The sequence below is a fragment of the Ambystoma mexicanum genome, chromosome 2p, assembly GCF_040938575.1.
Source record: "Ambystoma mexicanum isolate Mex_15411 chromosome 2p, UKY_AmexF1_1, whole genome shotgun sequence".
Lineage (NCBI taxonomy): Eukaryota > Metazoa > Chordata > Amphibia > Caudata > Ambystomatidae > Ambystoma > Ambystoma mexicanum.
Genome location: NC_090923.1, coordinates 1,449,998,256 through 1,450,015,682, shown reverse-complemented (window position 1 = coordinate 1,450,015,682; position 17,427 = coordinate 1,449,998,256). Strand labels below are relative to the sequence as shown.

Sequence of the window (17,427 nt, the reverse complement as noted above, 5' to 3'; positions counted from 1 at the left end):
TCAGGCAAGGTCAGGCAATTACTGACCATCACACACACCTGACTTCCATTACACTTCCCCACACGGATAAACGGCAGAGCACGAGAACACACTTTGAGCGAGGCAAAGCACACAAGGAAACAGCAGTTCCAAGATGGCACTTTAATAGGAGGAGAAAGACAGCTAAACAGAAGGGGATCGCAAGGAGGGAAGTTCCCTTGACCTTTTCGACAAGGAACCGTTACTTTCATGAAGCCTCAAGAAAAGAAAGTGTAAGACAAGGAAACCTGGCTCAAGAATCCTATATTGTGTGTACCTCGATAATGAAGGCGGGGAGAATTGCAAGCTGCCCTGGTACTGTCCTTGGCTCCAACAATAAAGCAGCCATCAGTGAGATCAACACAGCCGGTTAGTTGGGGAGAACGATACCAGATTGGTCTGTGTTGAAGCCAAGGTTGCAAGCGGCAACACTGTATGGTGAGCGCTGGAGAAAACAGTGTATGAAATGCATGTGATAACCAGCGCGAGGGAAGTTGAACAGCAGATGAGTGACTGAACTTTGAAACTAATATACAATACCTTTGACAGAATGGTCCGGCAGCGCCTGTGTGCTCATTCGAAAGGTCTCTGTAAGGTATCCAACTGAGAGTTAACAAAAGTGAAAGAGTGGCAAAGAATTGTGAATCAAAGTGGTCCTGCGACGGGTCAAGCAAAATTCTGTGCACAGTCGATAGTCTTTGATGTTGATACAGTAAAGGAGGTTGATGGCAAATTAGATAAAGTTGGTTCGAGCCCAGCAGAGGGAGATCAATTGAAAGCTTTGTGATACAGCAAATTTGTGTTAAAGTCGATGATTGGTCCGAGACCGGCGGAGGGAGACTGATTGCAGATTTTGTGTTAAAACGGATCTGAGCCCGGAGGAGGGGGATGCAGGGTGAATCGTGAATCACCAGAGAAATTGGATACGTGAAAACCCTGAGAACATTGTGTTAATGTGGATCTGAGCATGGCGAATGGGGGTCAAAGGTGAATAGTAAATCACCTAAGAAAAGTAATTGTGAAAACCTCAAAGGAAAGGAACTTTATTGTTTGTTGCATCAGACCCTCAGGAAGAAGAGACTTTGAATGGCAAAGAGCATTGGCACAGAAGGCCATGATGTTAAAGTTTTGAACTGCACCCTCGTGCTAGAAAAGCCAGAGACTGTACTAAACTCAAGTGCGCCGCCTTGCCCTGTGCCGTGTGCAAGAGAAGCCAATGGCTTGAATATCTTGACATATCATTTCATGAACAATTTATTCTTTCGCTTAACATTGTTTCCCACACTATTTGTTTTTTAGAGGTAAGGATTGGCAATAGGTTTATTTTTATAGGCCCTTTTATTTTGACAAGACACCATTAGGACTGCTTTATCTTTTATTTGATGGTTGTAGCTTGCTCCCATCTTTAGATTTAGGTTTAGATAGGTGTTTCTAAAATCCAATTGAAGTTTAATAAACGCCCTTGAACTGTGGTCACTTGTGTCTGTCTTACTGTTGATACCATGTCTTCCTTACAATATGTATGTATTGTAGCATGTGATGCCTGCGGATGTACTGCACAGACTATTGGTGCATGTCATTGCGTGGAGAGGGATTACTTACACCCTTGATTGCATGCAATACCTGCACAAGTGACTGCTTGCAGTACCTGCACACATCACACACAAAATACCAGCACACATTACAGTATGTATTGCGATCTAACCATGAACACAGCAGTTGCGCACTTCGCTGAGTTGAATGACTGCATACGTTATCCGGATGAAAACACCTACACATTTCTCTGCATGGAGTAAATGCATATATCATTGCAGAGGATACCTGCAGGGAAATGCAATAGCTATTTTGACTGTAATAGATTCAAATGCGCTGCCTGATACTGCCAGTCAGGTAGTCAGGTTTTGAAATGGTAACTTGTTTTTATCAAATAAAAGAAATGTCATAGTCTCTAATAACTATGATGGCAACCTGAAATCCACATTGTCCCCCTCCCCCACATCGAGGCCAAATTCTGATTCTTTTCTGTCACTTTTCCTGTTTGCTCAAGTAGTTGCAGAGAAATGCTTTGAAAATGCGACCACCAGAGGGACCAGTTCGACATGTAAGACGCATAGGACACCATCTAAGTATTTTTTTTTGTTTTGCAAAGGTAGCGGGCGCCCCTCTCTCGACAGAACAAGGCCTGATAACCTGTTCAGTGGTTATTAACCACTTGAGAGTTCGCAGCCACTGCTTTTACTCACTGTGCCTTTCACAGATGGGAAATATATCCATTTGCATATCAGTCTTTGTCCTGCCCAGGGGCAGTCCAGCACCGAAATGCAATGGCAATTCCAACCTGAACGAGAGTACCACCAGCAACCCCATACACGTGTTTCACCCTTGTTGGGGATCATCAGTGAGGTGAAGCTGATGCCTCTCTAAGCACAGTGAGAGGGAGACCACGTCTGGTTGCCCCCAGGAGACCTAGGGTTGCCAATCCCAGGTTCCTTGAAAAATAGTTTTGCAAAGGTAGCGGGCGCCCCTCTCTCGAAAGAACAGACTTGATAACCTGTTCAGTGGTTATTAACCACTTGAGAGTTCGCAGCCACTGCTTTTACTCACTGTGCCTTTCACAGATGGGAAATATCCATTTGCATATCAGTCTTTGTCCTGCCCAGGGGCAGTCCAGCACCGAAATGCAATGGCAATTCCAACCTGAACGAGAGTACCACCAGCAACCCCATACACGTGTTTCACCCTTGTTGGGGATCATCAGTGAGGTGAAGCTGATGCCTCTCTAAGCACAGTGAGAGGGAGACCACGTCTGGTTGCCCCCAGGAGACCTAGGGTTACCAATCCCAGGTTCCTTGAAAAATAGTTTTGCAAAGGTAGCGGGCGCCCCTCTCTCGAAAGAACAGACTTGATAACCTGTTCAGTGGTTATTAACCACTTGAGAGTTCGCAGCCACTGTTTTTAATTCACTGTGCCTTTCACAGATGGGAAATATCCATTTGCATATCAGTCTTTGTCCTGCCCAGGGGCAGTCCAGCACCGAAATGCAATGGCAATTCCAACCTGAACGAGAGTACCACCAGCAACCCCATACACGTGTTTCACCCTTGTTGGGGATCATCAGTGAGGTGAAGCTGATGCCTCTCTAAGCACAGTGGCGCCCCTCTCTCGAAAGAACAGACTTGATTGCCATTGCATTTCGGTGCTGGACTGCCCCTGGGCAGGACAAAGACTGATATCCCATCAGTCCCATCTGTGAAAGGCACAGTGAGTAAAAGCAGTGGCTGCAAACTCTCAAGTGGTTAATAACCACTGAACAGGTTATCAAGTCTGTTCTTTCGAGAGAGAGGCGCCCGCTACCTTTGCAAAACTAATTTTCAAGGAACCTGGGATTGGTAACCCTAGGTCTCCTGGGGGCAACCAGACGTGGCCTCCCTCTCACTGTGCTTAGAGAGGCATCAGCTTCACCTCACTGATGATCCCCAACAAGGGTGAAACACGTGTATGGGGTTGCTGGTGGTACTCTCGTTCAGGTTGGAATTGCCATTGCATTTCGGTGCTGGACTGCCCCTGGGCAGGACAAAGACTGATATGCAAATGGATATTTCCCATCTGTGAAAGGCACAGTGAGTAAAAGCAGTGGCTGCGAACTCTCAAGTGGTTAATAACCACTGAACAGGTTATCAAGTCTGTTCTTTCGAGAGAGGGGCGCCCGCTACCTTTGCAAAACTATTTTTCAAGGAACCTGGGATTGGTAACCCTGGGTCTCCTGGGGGCAACCAGACGTGGTCTCCCTCTCACTGTGCTTAGAGAGGCATCAGCTTCACCTCACTGATGATCCCCAACAAGGGTGAAACACGTGTATGGGGTTGCTGGTGGTACTCTCGTTCAGGTTGTGAAAGGCACAGTGAGTAAAAGCAGTGTCTGCGAACTCTCAAGTGGTTAATAACCACTGAACAGGTTATCAAGTCTGTTCTTTCGAGAGAGGGGCGCCCGCTACCTTTGCAAAACTATTTTTCAAGGAACCTGGGATTGGTAACCCTAGGTCTCCTGGGGGCAACCAGACGTGGTCTCTCTCTCACTGTGCTTAGAGAGGCATCAGCTTCACCTCACTGATGATCCCCAACAAGGGTGAAACACGTGTATGGGGTTGCTGGTGGTACTCTCGTTCAGGTTGGAATTGCCATTGCATTTCGGTGCTGGACTGCCCCTGGGCAGGACAAAGACTGATATGCAAATGGATATTTCCCATCTGTGAAAGGCACAGTGAGTAAAAGCAGTGGCTGCGAACTCTCAAGTGGTTAATAACCATTGAACAGGTTATCAAGTCTTTTCTTTCGAGAGAGGGGCGCCCGCTACCTTTGCAACACCATCTAAGTATAGTTAAGAAATCAGATTTCGAGGATATTATCTTTTCTTTTGAGCTTGTGTTTAGAGAACACTTTAAGTTCTATCCCATTTCCCGGGTGATGGACTGTGTACATTTTGCCGCAAAATGGGTAATTGTGACACAAGTTAAATAGTGTTGTGTATTTTTGGGCTGTGGCACCGGCCATTCAAACTATGATACTGACAAAACAAGTATTGGCAATGCCAACAGTTTAGGCTTTTTGAGTAGGCATGGGAAAGGCCCTTGCCAGGCACTGCCGTAGTGGTATTGACTGCCCATCAATGGCAGCAGGTGAAAAAGTGGTGCAAGCACTGTAAGGAAAGCATGGTGGCAATAGTAAGACACACACAAGTGATCACAGTTCAAGGGTGTTTATTGAATTTTTTCAAGGGTGTGATAAACGCCTAGCTAACCCTAAAACTACAGATGGGAGGAAGCTGCGACCATCAAATAATAATAATACAGTCCCAGTGGAGTCTTGTCAAAATAAAAGGACCTATACTAAAAAAAACTATTGCCATTCCTTACCACTAATTTACAAATAATGTGGGGTAATGTTAATGAAAAAGAACGAAGTGTTCACAAAATAATATGTCAGGATGCTCAGGCCGTTGGCCTCCTTTCCCCACATTTTCAGCATGTGTCAAGCCGGGTCACTCGAGCAAAGCTCACACTCTGGCTTCTGTGGCATGAGGATACAGTTGCATTTTCCCAGTTCAGGACCTTCTGTGTGCAAGTCTCTACTTCTTTCAAGTCTCTTGACGCAGAGGGCCTGCTGTACCAAAAACAACACACAAACGTTCTTTGCCTTTTTCTAGTATTCAATGTGGGTGTTCACCCCGGATACCCAATGGCTGGGCTCAGATCCTTTTCAAAATAAATGTTCAATGTTGGATCCCCTTTTCTGGGCTCAGATCCCTTTTAAAACAAGGTTCAGAGAATTATTTTTCAGGTGACTCTTGGATCTCCCTCTGCCGGGCTTAGATCCCTTTCTTTCATTCAATTAGTCTCCCTCAGCCAGACTTGGACCAATTGTGACGTACATTAAACTATCGAAAACCTTTGAATGTGCACAGGGTTTAGCTTGACCCGTTGCATGACCACTTAAATCTCAATAATTCTCTCTCTCACACTCAGCATCATGTGGATACCTAACAGAGATTTTCCAATGAGCAGCCACGTGGCGCCGGACCACTCTGTGTATGGTATCTTTTCTTGCCTCCCAAAGTTCAATTATAAAGTTCAACTACTTCCTTTGGCTTCCAATTGTATTTGCGTTGCTCATCCCAAATGCCTCACACACTGTTCTCTTTCAACAATGTTGCTGCTTGCATCCTTGGTTCAAAACACAAGCTGGTTTGGTATCAGTCTCTCCGACTCACTGGCTGTGCTGTCTTTTCTGATGCCGCTTTGTTGTAGGAGCCAAGGACAGTACCAGCAATCACTCCTCCCTGCCTTGGTTATCGACGCAGGAGAGCCCCGGGTTCCTCTGACACACTGTGCAGGTTATATCAGCCTTAGTTTCCTGGTCTTTGGTTTCTTACTTTCCAATGCTCTTGAAAGTAATGGTCTTTACAGGTGAAGAGTACTTCCCTCCTTGTAACCCTCTCTGGTCTTGCCGTCTTTCTCCTTGCGTTAAACTGCCATCTTGGAACTGCTGTTTTCTCATGTATTTCGCCTTGCTCAGAGTGTGCTTTTGTGCTCCTCCTTTTATCCGTGTGGGGAAGTGTGATGGAAGTCAGGTGTGTGTAATGATCTGTAATTGCCTGACCTTGCCTAACCATAGTGTTGGGACATTTCATGTATACGGCTCTAGTGTTAGTCCGCTGTTGCTCAAGATGAACTGTCCGTGAGAAAGTGTTTGTGTCGGTAAAGGGAGTGAGGGGGGTTTGAATTCCTAGGTATCCTATCTGGTAGGATGGGGAAAATGTGTTATAAGGAAGGGGATACCGCGTTTCAACCTCCTGTGTCCCACTTCCTCCTGAAGACCCCTCATCCAGGTGATCCTCCTGCACTGGTCCAACCCCAGGAACTGGATCCAAAAGCGATTGCCGTTTCCTGGCCACCTGGATGACAGATCCCCAGGGACAAGCGGGTGAGACACCTTTAGGTTTCTCACAGTATCTGGGCATCTAATAAAAGTGCCTGCAAATGCCTATACTTATACACAAGCCAAAACGGTTGGCTTTGCCAATGCTTGTTTTTAACAAGACTTCAGTGAAGGGCACGCATAGTGCTTATAAATCAAGTGGCAGAAGCCAGACCTGGTTAAGAAATGTTTATTACACCAGTAGCACGTTTACAACTCTAATTAAGTCATTAGCTCTCAGAAAACTGCTTTGAAAAAACACTGTCAGGCACTTTCAGTTCGAAGTTTGATGGTAAGTGAGCTAAAACAGTTCCCATGAGGAGTTGTTTTAGGCGGGGAGGGGCAGGAACTGGGTGGGAAGGACCACAGGGATTAGGATGGCCATGGGCAGTCAATGAATGGGCAAATAACCAAACAACACCTACAAGCTTTCTGTTCCTCCTCATATGCAATTTCTCCCTCCTAGGCTAGACGCAGGAGCTAAATAGCTCTTTGATACCCTGATCCAGCATGATTTGCACATGTTCACTTCATTATATAGACCCAGCATTACGTCCTGTTAGAAACTCCTGTACCCAGTATAGACCCACCCTGAAATCTGTTTGCAACAAGTTCGATAAGGAATGCCTAAACAAACAAGTTGATACAGTCATGATCCTGCACAACATTCCTATTTCAGTTCAGTATCTCAGAGCGTGCTCTGGAGTGTTCTTCCCATCTTGCCAGTCTCGTATTAGCTTGTATATTGCAAAATCATATTTGGCCAGATTCATGTACAGCCTAAGGCACTTAATCAATAGGCTCTGCACGAATTTCTTCTTTCTAGTATCACAAGCTGTTTCTCCTTGCCATTTACCCTTCACAACAGCCCATCTGATCCCACAAAACAAAGTAGTACATGCCCTGCTTACCGATTACTGTAGCCTTATTCTCAGACGACAAGTGTTATTTTCTCTGATCGTATACTGGGTAGGTAAACTGTCTTTCCAAATATTAGAAATGGTAGGGAATAATAGGGGGCGTTTGGGATTTTAATCGAAGGCGAACAGATTAACAGCTACACAATGTAACTTTTACATTAGTCTTGGGCTGACACTAACTTGTTCGCAACAGGTAGCTGGTGCTCCAGTCCAAGTCTTCTGAATCTAACAGCTACACCGACACCCAACAGGTCGGTGAAGAGTTAGACTGCCGTTAGCACAGGCAAGAAAGAATAACGAACGTCGCGGCACCCAGAGCATCTCCAATTCAAACAAAAAGGAGTATGTGCATGACAAAATGATGCAAGTACCTGGGCATAGACTAGCTGTACCTGGCAAATGGCTAACGCTTATAATACTTATATGCAAGCCAACACTGTTGAATTTGCCAATGCTAGTTTTTAACAAGACTTCAATGAAGGACACGCATAGTGTTTATAAATCGATAGGCTGAAGGCAGACCTTGTTAAGACATTATTATCACACCAGTTGAGACAGCTGCAGTTAGGTCATTAACTCTCAAGACTGAAAAGACACTGGCAGGCACTTTGGGCATAAAGTGTGATGGTAAGGATTGATACAATCTAGCTCAAACAGATCCCAGGAGGATGCGTTTTGGGCACGAAGCAGCAGGAAGGGATCAGCATGTCTGTGTGCAGTCACACATACAAGCTTTGTGTTCCGTGTGACATTTCTCTATAGCTGTACTCTAATGCAATAGTTTGTCTTGTAGGTGGTGGTTTAGCACCACCTGTAAGGAAGGCATGGTTATCAGAAATACGACAGACACAAGGAGTACAATCGAAGGGTGTTAATTGAACAGTATATGGGTGAGAAAAACACCTAATCTAAACCTAAATCTAAGATGGGAGCAAGCTACGACCATCAAAGTCAAGAAAACGCTGTCCTAGTGGTGTGTCAAAATAAAATGGCCTTTGCTTATAAACGTATTGCCAAATCCTTACTCTATATAACAAAAGGGTGTGGGACAGTGATCTGTATAACAAAAGAGTGTAGTGCAAACTGAAATGTCCAAAAGGGTTTCGGTAGTTCAGGACTGCTGGAATAGTGCACTCCGTTCCCCACATTACATCACTGGACAAGGCGGAACAGTGGCATGACTGTGAGCACCCCTTGAGTCTATAGGCATCAGGAAGCAGTTTTTTCAGAAAAGGCAGAATCCCTCGAATCAATTTCCTTTGCTTGGTATCACAAGACTTTTCCCAAGCTCTCACCATGCAGGATTACCCTCTTCTGCAGCTTTTTCGTGTTACCTTTTCGTTGGGTTCACCTTTGTCTTTACACCACCTTTTAGTCAATTTATCAAAATGCGGGATTCACTTTCCCTTGCTTTCATTTGACATCCCGCCGTCGGGTTATCTGTAGCCTTGAAATCCCAGTTCCGTTAACTTTACCAGGTCTACTAGCTTATAACACTCAGGAGCTCTTAATGTCTTTTTAAACAAATATTTGGTTCACTTTCACTGACTCAGTCAGGTCCCACTCCTCTGGGCTCAGACCTTCCTCTCTAGGCAGTTCTGGCTTTCCTCGATCGGGCGCAAGCCTTCAAACCGCTACCATCACACTTACTTTGCAATCTTTCACATTTTCACTTCAAAATACTTGCCATTTCAATACAGAGACTTCCGATAGGTGGTCGTGTCTCGCCGGGTCACTATGTTATATTGTAGCAAGTGCTTTTACTTTCAACAAACAGGCTTCTCTTTCTCATGGCTGCCGTCCTACACGAAACCCACAATACTGGAGGTATACAGTGGTTATATCGGATATATTTTTATAGGAAGAACATATATCAAATATTTTATATTGAAAAATGTTATAGTGAATGCATTTAGGGGTGGGGTAAAGGGTTAAATATTTTTGGGAATCGGTTGGGGTGGTTTTTAGGGGACGGAAATGGGAGTTTTGGGGGGACCCACCAGAACAACAAAAAATGCATTCACTATAACATTGTTTGTTATAAAGTTTTCCATATAAAATCATTCTTTATGTAAGATTTCGATATAAAGACATGTATCCAATACTGGATACAGTTCAAAGGTTTATACCGGCCTCCTCTCCCGAGGCCTTCTGGTATCTACAGTTCTTAGTTAGCATCACAGGGCTAATAATTCCTTAGGTTAGCTTTATACTTCGTTTCACCTTTTGTCAAAGAGTTTCGACTTTACAAAAGTGGCTTGTACCCTTGACTTTACACTCATATGACCACTTTGACTATTCGCTTCCTCTCTCGGTTACACTCTCAAGTGCTTCAGATTTCTTTTCTCGGCTTTTCTGATACGCACAATCTTGGAATTCTTCATTCTTGCCACGCTGTGCTTTTGCTTGCGGTTTCTCGACAACCCAAAGAGCGCTTCCATTGTTAATGTCCTTTTCATATGTCAACACAAGCCGGTCTCCCATTTCACTCACCGGCAGCAGCTGGTATGGTTTATCAAGACCTTCCGTCTAGTCAAGGCTTTTGGCCCAGCACGGTTCGCCTCCTTTCAAGACCTCACACCGGGGCGACACCAGAACCGGGTAGGCTCGGATTCAGGCGGACTCTACTAATTCCAGACCTAGGAATGCTATGTGTACAAAACTCGGCAGGAGAGTGCCTTCTACCAAGAGTTTACGGTTCTCAAAGGCTCAAGTCAAAACTCAAGACGGCAGCGTTTCCAGGGCAAAGGTCCCATACGAGCTGGTCAGTTCACTGGGCAGTCTAGGAACACTTCCAAAGAGGCTGAGGCTTATTTGCAGGTTAAGCAGGTGGTGCCAAGAGTAGTTAGTTCCACTACTCCAACGGGTCGAAGCGTCCTTGCAGGCCTTCTATGATTGATGAAAAACAGGGGCTCAGATGGGACAACAGCAGGGTCAGGGTGCCAAACCTTCCAGCGGTTCGACAGATCTGTTTCTTCGGTTCAGGATATTTGGCTCCTTTACTAAGTTCGGTGTGAACTCGGAAGATCAACCTGGAATAGGTTTAGAGTGCCTTCTCTTATCCAGAAACTCCTTAGCACCAAAACGAAGAGATTTGCTCACATTCAACATCCCAGACGTGGACCAACCACTGACCACGGTGGTCCCAGTCATCCCAGCACATCAGGCATCCTGGCACCCAGGATGTGTATTGGAAATAGACAGCTCCAGCCCACATCCTGGGCGCACACTCACAAGGCATGCAGAAGCCCACTAAAGCTTCGGTTTGGGCGGGGGTCTGCATGACCAAATAAGGAATTTCCCGGTTCTGCTCAACCTGGGGAAGGCACAGGGACAAAATGGCCAAAGAACTGAACAAAGGACCTTGTGGCATGGCCATTTTAGGCACTGGCCACTGCACTGGGCCAAATGCAGTTGTCATGATGCCTACCCCCGGGGACCCAGACCAAGTCCAGCAACCCCGGAAGCAGGCATCAAGTTATACTAAGCAAACCCAACAACCCCTGCTAGGGGCTATTTGGGTGCAGTCCTGGCGCCTATGGCGCCAGGCTCATATGGAGAGTCAGTCCTGGCACCATAGGCACCAGGCTCGTAGATTAAAACTTACCTGATGCAGACCATGCTGCAAACTCACCTGATGCAGACCATGCTGCAAGAACTCCAAGCCAAAGGAGGCTTGGAAGGGACTACTTAACCTAAGGGACTATTTTTTACTCGGGTGGGGCTGGGGAGGAATACTTAGCTGGGACTACTTTGGAGGCTATTTAAACCACGCCCGAAGAGCAGCACACGCTTCGCGTTATTCTGCATCCAGCAGCGTAACGCTCACCGTGCCTGCAAGTCTGCATCCAGTCTTCTGCCACGCCCGCCTCGAGTCCGGAGCTCCTAGAAAAAGGGGAGAGAAGGAGAAAAGGTTAGAACAAGAGCAATACCTTTGATCCTTACCTGAATTCCCAATCCATCGCGCCTTCGAGCTGGAAGAAAGAAGTTATTTTATGCGCGTGGCCTCGCCTGCAGCAGCGCCGCGCTGAACTCACCGGTCTTCGCAGCATTTTCACATTCCACCACATCCTTCTGCATGCTCCCGCCGCACTCCTGCACCTAAGGGGAAGACAAGAAAAGCAAGGTGAGCCAAGGGAATACACAGAGGCAATATTAGTTACCCCCCATAGACTTACCTGATTTTACCACCGGGGGTACTATTCCTCTTCACGGGTCGGCGCAGCTTCCACTGCATCCTCGCCGAACCCCGGCCCCTAAGGGAAAACAAAAGGACAGCAAGGTGAAACAAAGGGACAAACAAGGGGAAACCTCCTCACCACAATAGACTTACCTGATTTTACCGCCAGAGGCATTATTCCCCGAGACTTCATATTTTCTCTCAGCGCCTGAATAAGGGAGAAAGCAACAGGTTACATATTGACATTATTTTATTGAACTGTGTTGGATAATACAAATCCTTACCTGAATATTACCGGTTGCCACGAGGAACTCTTTGCTAGGGTCAAGCTGCAACCTGCAAGGAATCGGACAAGAGTGAAAGTCAGACATTTGAACTCTTGCGAACTACATACTTACGGCGTCTTGCCGGGAATCTCAGAGTCAATATTGTTCTGGAACTCACCAATTCCTTCGAGCCAGTGAAGCAACTGGTTATCAACGCGCCCCTGCGCTCAATGCAGGATGGAGAGCTCATCTTTCCAAACCATCAGGTGAGACTATAAGAGGGGACATCAAAGGTGGTCAGTGGGGAGAACAGCGGGAGTGGGGGAGGGTTAACGCTCAACTCCACGGGTGGTTAATTCCCTTTCTCCATTTGCAGAAGAATATTCCTACGGGCCAAGCAAACGAAGCTAGGTGTGCCAGTCCACTCTGTCATCTTGTCCCTACGCGTCACATTGGTGGAGGCCGCAGCTGTCCAGTTCAGATCGACACCCCTGTGGGAGCCAGGTGAGCGTAACAGAACGCAAAGCCTACCCACAAATTCCCACCCGGGCGTTATGGATACCTCACAAACTGACCAATTGGCCCAATTACTAGGGGAACTGAGGGCTGAAATGCATTCCGCCCGTCAAGGAACCAATGCTCTTAGGAGAGAACTGATTTTGTCAAAGGAGCGAACTGATGACCTTGCTAGGCAACTACTGCAAAGTTCCCCGGGGGAATCCAACTCCTGTGTCATCGAGTAACCCTATGCAAATAAACCTACCAGGAAGTATTCCATTAGCTCCGCCCGAGGCCGCAGCTGTCCAGTTCAGATCGACGCCCCTGTGGGAGCCAGGTGAGCGTAACAGCAGTAAACACGGCTTGGACCATAGAAAAGAGTCAAACATGTTTTTAAAGTAACTGCTGCCACCAGCTCTGTTCTGGACACACATGTACATTCACCAAAAATCCTTTGAGGGTTTCTAGGGCATTACAAACGAGAGAAAGAGACCCCAGCGCACTGTACTGGAAGGTACATTGTGCACTGATAAAATGTTGCTAAGAACTAGCAACAAAGTGAAAGACTAAGGGAAACAAAGTCTCCCAGTACTGACAGTCTGAAGGGCATGTCAGTTTCTCCACAACAAAATGAGCAAAAGCCCAGCAAAGTACAGCAGAAGGCTGGGCTCCACAGGTAAAAGTCAGGCTAGATGGTAAGACGAAAGCAAAAAGTTGGGGGGGTTCACAACTGGAGAGACAATTACCCATACATTGAAATCTTTCCTAACAATAGGACCTCTAGAAGCATCTAAATTGGGCACAAGTATGTCCTGGTGATCATAGATTATGCAACCTGATATCCAGAGACATTCCTGATGCGAAATAATACCACTCAGCATATCCTAAAACATCTTCTACCATATTTTTCTAGGGTCAGTTTTCCCAAAGAAATACCAACAGATCAAGGTTCGAATTTTATGAGTACGCTTATGGCTGAAATCAAAGAGCTACTACACATTACCACCTTGCGAACTTCGGTGTACCATCCTCAAACTCATGGTCTAGTAGAAAGATTCAATAAGACCTTGAAACGAATTCTACGGAAATTGGAATACAAGGACGGGAAAGACTGGGATCAAATTATCCCATGGGCACTATTTGGCACGAGGAAACCCCCCCCGCCAAAGCTCCCATGGGTTTCTCTCCCTTTGAGCTACTCTATGGAAGAGTACCTCGAGACGTCCTGGACATGCTCCAGAAAACCTGAGAAGAACGAGTGGAGGCTTCCATTCCAATATCACAAACCGCCACTAGTATACAAGAACACATGAAGTTGGTTCGGGACTTAGTTTGTACTCATATGGGGAAAGTCCCAGAGCCAACAGAAGGCTAATTATGATTAAAAAAGTTAATTTAAGATCTTTTTCTGTTGGACAGAAAATACTAGTCCTCTTACCCACCTTAGAGAACAAACTTGTTTCTAAGTGGCACAGACCTTTCGAGATAATAGAATGAAGGGGAACGTGCATGTATAAAATAGCCCAACCAGACTGAAAACAGAAAGTCCACTTACACCACATCAACCTCTTCGAAGAGGGCAAGGAGAACCCATCAGCCACCCATGCCAAACTACTAGTCTGCCTGGTTCTGGAAGATATAGATCACTTTGACATAATTCCTTCCAAGTTATCTATCCAACAACAAGAAGATATGGTCTCATTCCCTGATGTATTCTCAGAAAAACCAGGAAGAGTAAAAGGTACATACCATTATATTCAAACTCCTAATGGTAAAGTGGTTCATCTAAAACCCTATCGTCCACCAGAGGCACGTAAACAGATAGTGGTCGAGGAAGTCAACAAAATGTTGAAGGCCAATATCATTGAGCCCTCCTCAAGTCCATGGTCCTCTCCTATCATGTTGGTTACTAAACCTGACCGTTCCTGGAGATGCTGCATACACTACCGTCAAGTGAACGCCATATCCGACTTCAATACCTATCCCATGCCATGTATCGATGACTTAATTGATAAACTCGGAACAGCCACCTATCTATCCACCTTAGATTTAACCAAGGAGTACTGGCAAGTCCCTGTATATAGGTTAGATAAGGAAAAAACTGTGTTTTCAATGCCTTTAGGATTATTCCAGTTTGAAGTCCCCCTATTCAGCCTATTTGGTGCACCAGCTACTTTCCAATGTCTCATGGATGACATCCTGCAGCCCTATTCTGATTTCTGAGGAGCTTACATTGACGATATTGTCATTTATAGCAAAACTGGGAGGACCATCTCTTCCATCTTTATACCATCATGAAAGTCCTCAGGAATGCTGGCCTAACTGCTAATCCAGCTAAATGCAGATTGCCCCAATCAGCCATGAAAAATACCTTGACTTTTTCATAGGGAGTAGGAATGTACAGTCCCAACATGAAAAGGTAAAAGCTGTCTTGGATACTCCAACTCCCAAGACCAAAAGAGATCTTAGGGCTTTCCTTGGTCTAATAGGATATTACCGTAGATTTATCCCTAACTTTTCAGATAAAACGGCCCGGCTGACAGATAAACTTAAAAATGCTAAATTCCAGAAACTTAAGTGAAACAATGATGATGAGATATGCTATAACACCTTAAAGCAGACATTATGGCAAAACCCAATCCTAAAGGTAGTCGAATTCTCAAAAGGGTTTGTGTTACAGATGGAAGCATCTCTTACAGGGTTAGGAGCCGTTCTGTCCCAAATTTGCGATGGACTTGAACACCCCATTATATACACCAGCCGCAAGTTGTTCCCATGTGAACAAAATTACTCTGTGGTAGAACTAGAAGCCCTAGCCCTCAAGTGGGCCATTATCAGTGGTTGAAGTGTACGAAAAGAAGTAGTGGAACTATGTTCCCTGCTAGCCTGCTCCCACTCCCCACCAACCCCATCACCACGTCCCCTCTTACACACAATACACACCCCCAATCACTTGCACCTGCTGTTAAAGGGAACGTTCAGTGCAGTGCACTGAAAGTGCATGTTGCAACTTCTTGCTACACTTTTATTTTAAAACGAAACCATTCCGGAACGGTTTCTTTTTAAAATAAAAGTATAGAAGCTGTAAAAGGTAATTTAAAAAAGTAGAGGAGCACCGCTCCTGCTCACCTCGACCTCTGGCCATTATCCATCTTGGGGACTACCTATTGGGATGAAAGTTCACACTGGTTACAGACCACTCACCCTTAGTCTGGATTAGCCAACACAGCAAAGAGTCCAATCCTCGGTTCATGCAATGGTTTCTAAACCTACAACCCTATTGTTTCACAGTGGAACACTGCAAGGGAAAAGACAAGGGAAACGTGGATTTTCTTTCCTGGTTCCGTCAGTGAAGCAAATGTGGCTACATCGCATTGAGGAAGGGCATGTGAGAAACCTGAAGGTGTCTACCTAGCTATTCCCCATGGATCTGTCATCCTGGTGGCCAGAACACAGCCATCGCTATTGGATACAGTTTCTGGGGCTGGACCAGTAAGGGAGGATCACCTGGATGGGGGGTCATCAGGGAGTGGAAGTGGGACACTGATGGGAGAGACACGGGTATCCCCCTTCTTTCAACACCTTTTCCCCATCCTACCACGTAGGACATTCAAAACCACTGCCCCCCCCCTTTTCTGACACAAACACTTTTGCACGACACACTAGAGAATGGACTAACATCAGAGCTGTTTACCTGACATGTTCCAATACAAGGGTCAAAACCACTGCCCCCCCTTTTCCTTACTCTCAGGGATAAAAGGTGGAGCAAGAGAGCACAGTACGAGCAAGGCAGAGCGCATGACGAGACAGCTATCCAGACCTGGCAGTTCAAGAAGAGGAGAAAGGCAGCAAACATCGAGAGGCTGATGAGGAGTGACACAACCTTGCCCTCTTTGACAAAACCCCCCGAACCCTCTGCTGAAAGAATCGTAAGGCCGAGGACAATAGTCCAAGTGTGCTGCAGCAGATGTCAATGGTATATGGAGCATTTTTGCACTGATAAGCTGTAGCGAGAGAGACTCCTGCTTCCGTGGTACTGGCCTTGACTCCAGTTAAAGTGGAACGCCAAGCATTTCATCACAGCCAGTGAGTCGAGGGGAGAGACGATAACTGGGCTGTGGTGAATGAAAGTCGCAAAGTGGCAAAAATTAGAAAAGCTTAAAGTACTGGAACATTGTAAAGGGGAGACCAGCTGCAGAAGGGGACCGGCACCACGTGGGTGCTGCTCTGAGAAACTGGTCGATCCCCGTCTGAGTAAAACTATAGAAACCAGAAGGCTGTAGGAGAGCCGCCAAGATAGGTCAAAGTGGTCATACAGGAGGGCAAACAAAATCCCTGTACAGTCGAAATCCTTTGACCTAAGAACTGTGAGAAAGCAGGGGAAGTGAATCTCACAAAAATTTAAAACGAATGTGAATGTGAAGTTGGCAAGAGTGAACCCAGAAGGGGGATGCTGATGAGAAGGGGGCAAGTCTAAAGTCCCAAGAAACAGTGTGTTGACAAGAGTGAACCCGGCCTAGGGATGTCCACTGCAACTGTTTAAAAAGACATTAAGATCTGTGAAGAAAGGAAAAGCCATAGTGAACCCGGTGGAGGGAGGCTGAAGGTAAAGAGGGGTCTGCACCCGGAAGAGGGGTACGCAAGGGTGAAAAATCCTCACCCTAACTAAAACCAGGAAACAAACTTTACTTTTGTTGAAGGAACTTTTTGTTTTGTTATTTGAATACGTCAGGCCCTCGAAGGCAGGAGTCTTTCAAGAGAAACGAGACTTGGCCATCAACGGTCCTGATAGCTGCAAGTGGAAGTATCCTCTCGTGCTGGGGAAGCTTGAGAGTGTGCTGTGCTCCAAGATACCGCCTTATCCCGTGCTCAAAACGTGGGGAAGGAAGACCCAGGCTACCGCATCCTGTTAATATTATTTGTGAACACTTCTTTCTTTTCATGAAAACTATCCCACACCCTTTTTGTGTTCGTTTTAAGGTTTGGAAATAAGTTTCTTAGTATAGCTCCTTTTAATTTGACACAAAGCTACTATAACTGCCTCATTTTTCATTTGATGGTCGACGATTGCA

General features: G+C 45.8%; 1 protein-coding gene across 1 annotated transcript in view; it reads left to right on the top strand.

The window, feature by feature from the left end:
• Positions 1-17,427, top strand: part of IQCA1L (IQ motif containing with AAA domain 1 like) — a 1,109,403-nt gene that overhangs the window by 576,518 nt on the left and 515,458 nt on the right. The gene's annotated exons all lie outside the window — the stretch shown is intronic.